We start from the raw sequence: 7,968 nt of genomic DNA on the forward strand, positions 1-7,968 counted from the left end.
ATACTATTTCATCTTGTAAAAGTGTTGCAAACACTGTGTTCTTGAAATCTTGAGAGTGATTGTAAATCACCTAAGATTTGCAAGGGTTTGGGCTTGTGAAGTCTGTGTAAAATCCGTGGAGGATTGCTCCATTTGTAAAGAGGTTGCTAGCACCCCTGTGAAGCTAGAAGATAGTGAAAAATCTCAAGTGAAGCTTGAGGAGTGGACGTAGGCCGAGTTGAAGCCGAACTACTATAAATTTGTTTGCCTCTCTTTCTCTTATCTTTTTATTTTATTTTAAATTGTCATAGTTATATTTCACATTTTTACTGTGCTAAGATCATTAACTGACATAGTTGTTAAGACACTTGTTTTAATTATTTTTATTTCATTAATTATATTTGTCTATTGTGCTAGTCATAATTTTTATTAGGGTATTATTAATTTTAATTATAAAAACCTAATTCACCCCCCCTCTTAGGTTGTCTTTTGGATAACACTACTAAAAGGGAGGATGGAGACTGTAACAATCCCGACTTGTGATTAGCTTAAAACATATGACTAATGATGCATAATGAGTAATCAAGGTGAAAGTTTGCATTAATTACATGTGTATATGCTATATGAGTTTCTATCTGTTTTGCGTAGGAATATATGTCTATGATTTGTTTTGTTCTACGACTTGAAGGTCTTGTCGGTGTCCGATCAAGAAATCGACTTGGTTTATGTGTTATTTAGTATTTTTAGAATTTTATGGTAGGTTGAATTGAAATTCGATTCGGAACGAATTAAATTAGAATAATTAATGTCAAATTGTTTAGTTTAAGTTAAGTTTAATTACTTCCCTAATCAAGCCTAAATAAGGCCAATATACCAATTGAGTCATCTTTTCTTTATCTTCTTTGAGTCTACAAAAACAAAACATGGAGAGAGAGAGAGAGAGAAAGACAGAGAGAGAGAAGAAGATTGAGTTCAAATTTGGAGAATTGCTAGTGTTATGACCCAAATCCACTCCTATAGCTTTAGCGTCGTAACCAGTCAGTAATCCTAGGATCACCAAAGGCCTCTGACCTGAACATCATGTAATATAAGAGGCTACGGAAGCAAATATATATAATACATTGTCCATAGAGCTGTGCTGATATACATGCAACATGAAATTTAAACTTAGCTATATACATATGATGTATAAGTCATGTAACACTGTTCAGATATTAACAAAAGGGACTGAGCCTAACGTACATATAAACAAAAACAAAGCATAACAAAAACATCTTTATCATGATTCACAAAAATTAACTTCTTCAGACGGGAACTTCCCCGGGAGGCATGGTAGCTGGTTGACTCAAAACCCAAGCTCCAGGTCATCAACTCTAGGCCTAGTCACGCACTTGGTCACCTACATACATAATATAAATAGAGTAAGCGGGAGCCCAGTGAATAATAACAAAGTAAAAGGTTAAATGAATGATGCCCCATATCAGATTCTGAAAGCAGAAATGGATTCATATTCATATTCTCGTTCAAATCATATACAAAAATCAAAGTTCATACTTAATCATACATGGTACATCTATTAGCACTAACAAATTAGATACAGAGCATTAAGGGTCATACTTGACTAGTTCCATAAAGGAACCTCTGGTACTAGGAACAGATAACATACTTAAGTCATGGTATTGTTACCCTCAAGCGAGGGCCATGAAACCACGGTATTATTACCTCCGGACAAGGGCCATAAGACCACGGTATTATTACCCCCGAGAAAGGGCCATGTGCTAAGAATGTCACGAATACTTTTCAATATATGGACAATCATTCATTGGTATAGAACATAACATTTTAGAAAATAGATCATTTCTTGTCATATCATATCGGAAAATATTTAAACGTGAACATAGTTTTACAAAGTTATTACTCATAGATGGCTCCAAAGCAGACAGACAGAGCAAACAAATCAGATAACTTGTAGCGCATGACCTACACAGACACAAAATGAATATGTATTGAATTACACACCCGGAATTATTAACTTAGTTCTTTCTTGTCTTGGGGTGTTTCTAATTCTTATCCTCATTATTATGTCTTAATCATGGCCTAGGAATGCCTAGGATACAATGAGGATGTCAAAACATGTTATTCAACACTCAGTCAAATTTGCTGAAAACAGGGTCTTCGCTCAAGCGCAACTTTCTTTGCTCGAGCGGAGGTTAAAAAATGTGATAGGTCGCTTGAGCACAACTTCCTTCGCTCAAGCGGACTGTAAACTCTGCAAAAGTACTAGTTGTGTGAATTTTCCGCTCGATGGTTGCTCGAGCATGAGACTGAGGTCTTCGCTCGAGCGTAACTTCTGTCGCTCGAGCGGTCTGCAAAATGTGTAAACTTCTAGGAGCATGGACTTTACGCTTGAGCCAACTTTTTATAGCTCGAGCAGAAGTGTAAAACACAAAGTGGTTGCTCGAGCGCAGGATCTGTCGCTCGAGTGTAGAAGCAAAATTCTGGAATTTTTAGATTTGCTTCCAAGCTTCAAACTCAAACTCAAACTTAAACTCAGAGCTGCAAATCAAGTTCTTTTGGGCCAAGAACTTAAGGGAACTTGTGTAAACTTATCAAACTTCAAGAATTCAAAACTATTTCGCAAAATCAAAGCCCAAAGCATGCCAATTGTGCAAAACAAAGCTCAAATCTTCGAAAACATAACATGCATGTATTACCTTGACTTCAAAGTTTCCAAAACATGATCATTTGATATAAAATGGTATCAAACAAGATGAATTCTCAAAATAAAGGTAAGATGGACACATGCATGAGAGAATTCTTGGAAATTAAACTCAAATTGTGATGAGATGGACATGCATGCATAGTATGATATATATTCTTTCATTTTAGCTCAATTCTAGCATTACACAACTTAATTCTTTGGATTCATGTGCTAAGTGATTCAATTCCAAAGTTACAAGGTTGAATTCTTACCTTAGATGGTCAATTATGCTCTAAATAGTTAATTGTTTGAAATTTCAAGCCAACCTCCAAGTTTTTTAGCAATTCTCTTAATTTGAACTCAATCTTCTTGTCACGACCCAAACCCGCCTCTATAGGTGTAGCGTCGTAACCGGCCAGTAATCCTTGGATTGCCAAAGGCCTCTTAACAGAATATCATATAATTAGGGGCTGCAGAAGCAAATAGCAATTAAACAACATCCATTGAGCTGTGCAGACTTATATGAGATAGAAAAAATTTAAAACTTTATATACATATATACACATCATCCTTACGTCATTATATATACACAGATTAGACAAAAAGGGACTTAGCTCTATTTACAAAATAGACAAGACTTGTCTAACCAATCAAGAAAACAAAACCTAAACTTTGTATCACATAGCCATAGTCACTTGACATATCCGGAACCTCCACGAGAGGCACATAGGTTGGCTGACAAAAACAGATTCCAAGCAGATGCCTTTAAGCCTGGTCACGCGCCTGGTCACCTACATACATAAATAATACAGTGAGCTAGAACCCAATGAATAATAACAGAGTAAAAGGTTTTAATTAATGATGTCCGTATCAAATTCAGAAATCAGATTTCAAATCTCTTATTAAATCAGAAACATAGTCATGTTCATGTTCATATTCGTATCAAAAACAGAAACAGAGTCATATTCATATTGATATTCAAATCATGTGTGGTACTTTCTTTAGCGTAACATATCATGTTGGTCAAGCATATCAAGTTCCATAATGGAACCTCCGGTACCGGGTAACATATTTCATACATCGGCTACGGTATTATTTCTCCCGGGCAAGGGCCTGGGCCACGGTATTCTTTCCCCCGGGCGAGGGCCTGGGCCACGGTATTCTTTCCCTCGGGCGAGGGCCTGGGCCACGGTATTAACCCCCGGGCTAGGGCCTCATGACCATAAGCCATAGTATTATGTCCCCTGGGCGAGGGCCTCTGCTAAGGATACCACAGTTACGTTTCAAAGAAAATTGAACAATCATTCATTCATACAAAACATAGCATTTTAGAAACTTGTCATCTCATATCATCAAAAAAAATTAAAGTTAAACATAACTTTACAGAGTTATTACTCACAGTGTTCAAACGCCTGGTTTACCCTTGTAGTTGACCCTACACAATCCATAATACACATAGAAATTGGGTCACAATACAATTGATTCCGTTCTTTAACTTGTTTAACATTCTTACGTTTCTTTTATGTTCTTTAATTCATTTGCAGTGTTTAATGCATGCCTAAGAGTGCTTTGAAACAAAAGAGAACGGAAAACGAAGCATAAAACATCTTTTCCAAATTTTTGAAACAGGCCCTCCGCTCGAGCGGACCCCTTTGGTCTGCAAAAGTACTGGTTGCTTGTATTCTACGCTCGAGCGGCAACTTCTCCGCTCAAGCGACAAAGCCAATTTATTGGTTTTCTAAAATGTTGATTGTGCTTCAAAGCACAACTTCATATGATACAACTTGCATGTTTTAACCCATATATCAATCATACAACTTCTAATCATGATATAATGCCAATTCTACAAGATTCGAAGTTCATATCTCCAAGGGTTTATCATACAAGCCCAAACTACTTCAAATTCATTTCCTCAAACTTCATAACTCACAAATTCTAAAACTTGAATTGAGCTTTCAAAATAATTTCAAGACTTGGGTTCATACATGGCTTGTCTAAAAACATACAAACTCTTAAATAATCAAAAAAATATGATCCATTTTAAATCATTTACGTCAAAACTCGTTTAATTTATAAATTAAGCTCATTGTTCATAAATCCGTAAATTTCCAAAACTTAATTCTTATTTCATCAAAGCATGAAACCAATTATTAGAAATCCATGATGCATGTACAATTAGAATATTAAAACTTGTAGAACTTGTCCATGCATGTAGAAATTAGACTCAATTCATGCATGATATTCCAAAGTCAAACCCAAAATAATTAATTTCTAAATTAATTTTCATAAATTTGAACATAGCTTCAATTTCTCATTTTCTTTTTAATTACATAAAATTGACTTCAAGTTCTTTCTACTTTCCTTCAAAACATGAATTTAAAGTTTTAACCTTCTTAAAAAAAAATCATTTGCATGTATGAAACATTTATCAATATCCCACCAATTCTACCTTATCAAGCTCAAACCATAATTAAACTTTTAATTTACACCAAACTCAATCACAAACTTATAATCTTTAAATTATGAATTAATTTCTTAACTTACATTATATGCATGGGTTAAAAATCTAATTATAAAATCAAAACTCTATCTAACATTCTAAATTTTCATAAACTTGATTCTCATAAAACATTTCATTTTTCTCTTCAAATATGAACTTGAATTAATTCATATTTTTCATAATCCATGAAACATATTGTAATTAGAGTATCAATTTGCTCATGCATGTAACAATGAGGTTTATTTTCATGAAAGATCACAACATCAAATTCAAAATAATTAATCCCTAAATTTATTCCATAATCATCCACATGAATGTAACCCATTTCATGTTTAGAACCCAACTCCAAATTAGCTTCCATAATCTTACACTTAAGTCAATTTTTCTTCATCTTCTTGCTAATTCCTTTTAATTACATGATTTGAGTCTAATTTCATCTTTAATTGTAAGTGTAAAGTAAGGATTCTACACAAATTAAGCATAAATTTCATACCTTAAGTTTTCTAATTCTTATTCTCCTTCAAATCTTGACCTCCTCTTTCAATTTCTCTTCTTTCCTAGCTTTTCTTTCCTTAGTCTCTTTTTTTTTCTTCTTGGGCTGAAATTCCTTCTTTTCCAGCAACAAGCAACAAAATGAAGTGGGTTCTCTCTAGACTCTCTCTTTGTTTCTCTCTCTCAGATTCCTTTCCCTTTCTTTCCTTTTTCTCCCCTTTTTTTCTTTCTTCCAGTAGGTTATACATTCATTCACATACACACACCTCACTTCTTGACCTCAACATAGCACACGTGCACTCTCCTTTGATTTCCAACGCATCACATACACACACATACACAGATTTCTCAATACACCCACACCCATTTACACCCCCAATACTAATTTAGTCCATAATTCAATTTACGTCTAGGAATAATTTAATTGAGCATCACTTAATCTTAATAAATTTTAATTAACAAAAAATTAGTTAATTATAACTAATCTCAAATCTCACATAATTTAATTAGTCTAATTGACTTCCATTAGAGCCTAATTAAATATATTTGAATTTATCAATCCAAATCAGATATTTAATCAAACTTCCAAAAGGCTCTAAACATCAAATTAAACTTATTCCCATCATCAATTTTGGTTCCTCAAATCATTAAGGTCTTCAATTTTGGATTAAACTTCAAAATCTTCGCCAATAATTACATATTCAAATTGGACACCCCACAAATAAATTTAATTCGTAATAATCACAATTCTCAATCCTCATAATTTAATTAACATAATTAACTCCAATTCGGACCCAATTTAATTGAATCTCAATTTTACTAAATTGAATCAAATATTTAATTAAACTCCCAAATGGGTCTGTAATTAAAATTAAATTGACTCAACTTCTTAATTTCACTTCCTTAAGCCATTTGGACCCTTAATTTCTAATTCCAAAATAAGCACTTAATAGAACCATAAATGAATTAATCTCCATAATTTTCGTAAAACCCAGATTAAATTGGAATAATTGACAATTAAATTTCAAATCTCCTTAATTAATTAAGTGTTAATCATTATCCGCGATGGGGTCGTTACACTTCTCATCTCCCTCTCTCTCCATATTTTGTTTTTATAGGCTCAAAGAAGATGAAGAAAAGATGACTCAAGTGGTATATAGGCCTTATATAGGCTTGATTAGGAAAGTAATTAAACTTAACTTAAGCTAAGCAACTTGACATTAATTATTCTAATTTAATTCGTTCCGAATCAAATTTTAATTCATCCTACTATAAAATTCTAAAAATGCTAAATAACACATAAACCAAGTCGATTTGTTGATCGGATGCCAACAAGGCCTTTAAGTCACAGAACAGAACAAAATCATAGACAGATATTTCTACGCAAAACTGATAAAAACTCATATAGCATATGCACATGTAATTAATGCAAACTTCCACCTTGATTACTCATTACGCATCATTAGTCATATGTTTTAAGCTAATCACGCGTTGGGATTGTTACAATCTCCCCCCTTTTTTGAGTTTGGTCCTCCAAACTCGAATTACCTTCGTTTTGGTAGAATATCGGATCTAACAGAAACAAGTCAGGGTATCTCTTCATCCATGTTGCATATGTCCCTCTGTGGTTTTGCCAATCAACTTTTACCAAAGGTATTTCTTTGTTCCTTAATTTTTTAATTCTACGATTCACAATCTGAATTGGCTTCTCTTCGTATGTGTAATCATCCTTTAAGAGCACATGTGTTGGTTCAATGACATGTAATGGGTCTCGTAGTTATTCCCGTAGCATAGAAACATGAAAAACATTATGCATATGTTCCATGACCGGCGGTAAGGCTACCTGATACGTCACCGGGTTGATTTTCTTAGGGATTTCATATGGCCCGACATATCTCGGCGCTAGCTTGCCCTTTACTCTAAACCGCATCTGCTCTTTCATAGGAGTTATTTTGATAAACACATGGTCCCCGACTTCATATTCTCGATCTCTTCTTCAAACATCCGCGTAACTCTTTTGGTGGCTTGTGCAGTTTTCAATCTTTGTTGAATTGAGGGAAATACTTCAAACAATTTTTCCATTTCTAATAACCATGTCTCTACCTTTAATGGTTCAATACCTCCCAAGAAAGTCGACAGTTTCATCTTCATGAACTTCTGAGTTAAATTTATAATGTCATTGTTATCCAGCTCAACTTGGACCAGAGGTGGCGGAGGTTGTTGTCTTTGCTGTTGTATCATTGCTTTAAAGGCTACGAGCATTTGTTCTATTCGGCTCATTCGAGCCTCAGAAGAT

At 34.2% G+C, this 7,968-nt stretch overlaps 1 long non-coding RNA gene across 2 annotated transcripts; it reads right to left on the reverse strand.

Moving 5' to 3' along the window:
• Nucleotides 1–1,118: 1,118 nt before the first annotated feature.
• Nucleotides 1,119–6,084, reverse strand: LOC114262956 (uncharacterized). Of its 2 annotated transcripts, XR_014365764.1 has the most exons (4): nt 5,674–6,084; nt 4,080–4,115; nt 2,953–3,471; nt 1,119–1,378 (listed from the first exon to the last, which is right to left on the reverse strand). It is a non-coding gene; the product is annotated as an uncharacterized LOC114262956 (long non-coding RNA). The 2 variants fall into 2 exon arrangements; XR_003629498.2 differs by lacking the exon at nt 4,080–4,115.
• Nucleotides 6,085–7,968: the final 1,884 nt, after the last annotated feature.

The sequence above is a fragment of the Camellia sinensis genome, chromosome 4 (assembly GCF_055761805.1).
Source record: "Camellia sinensis isolate YWXY chromosome 4, ASM5576180v1, whole genome shotgun sequence".
Lineage (NCBI taxonomy): Eukaryota > Viridiplantae > Streptophyta > Magnoliopsida > Ericales > Theaceae > Camellia > Camellia sinensis.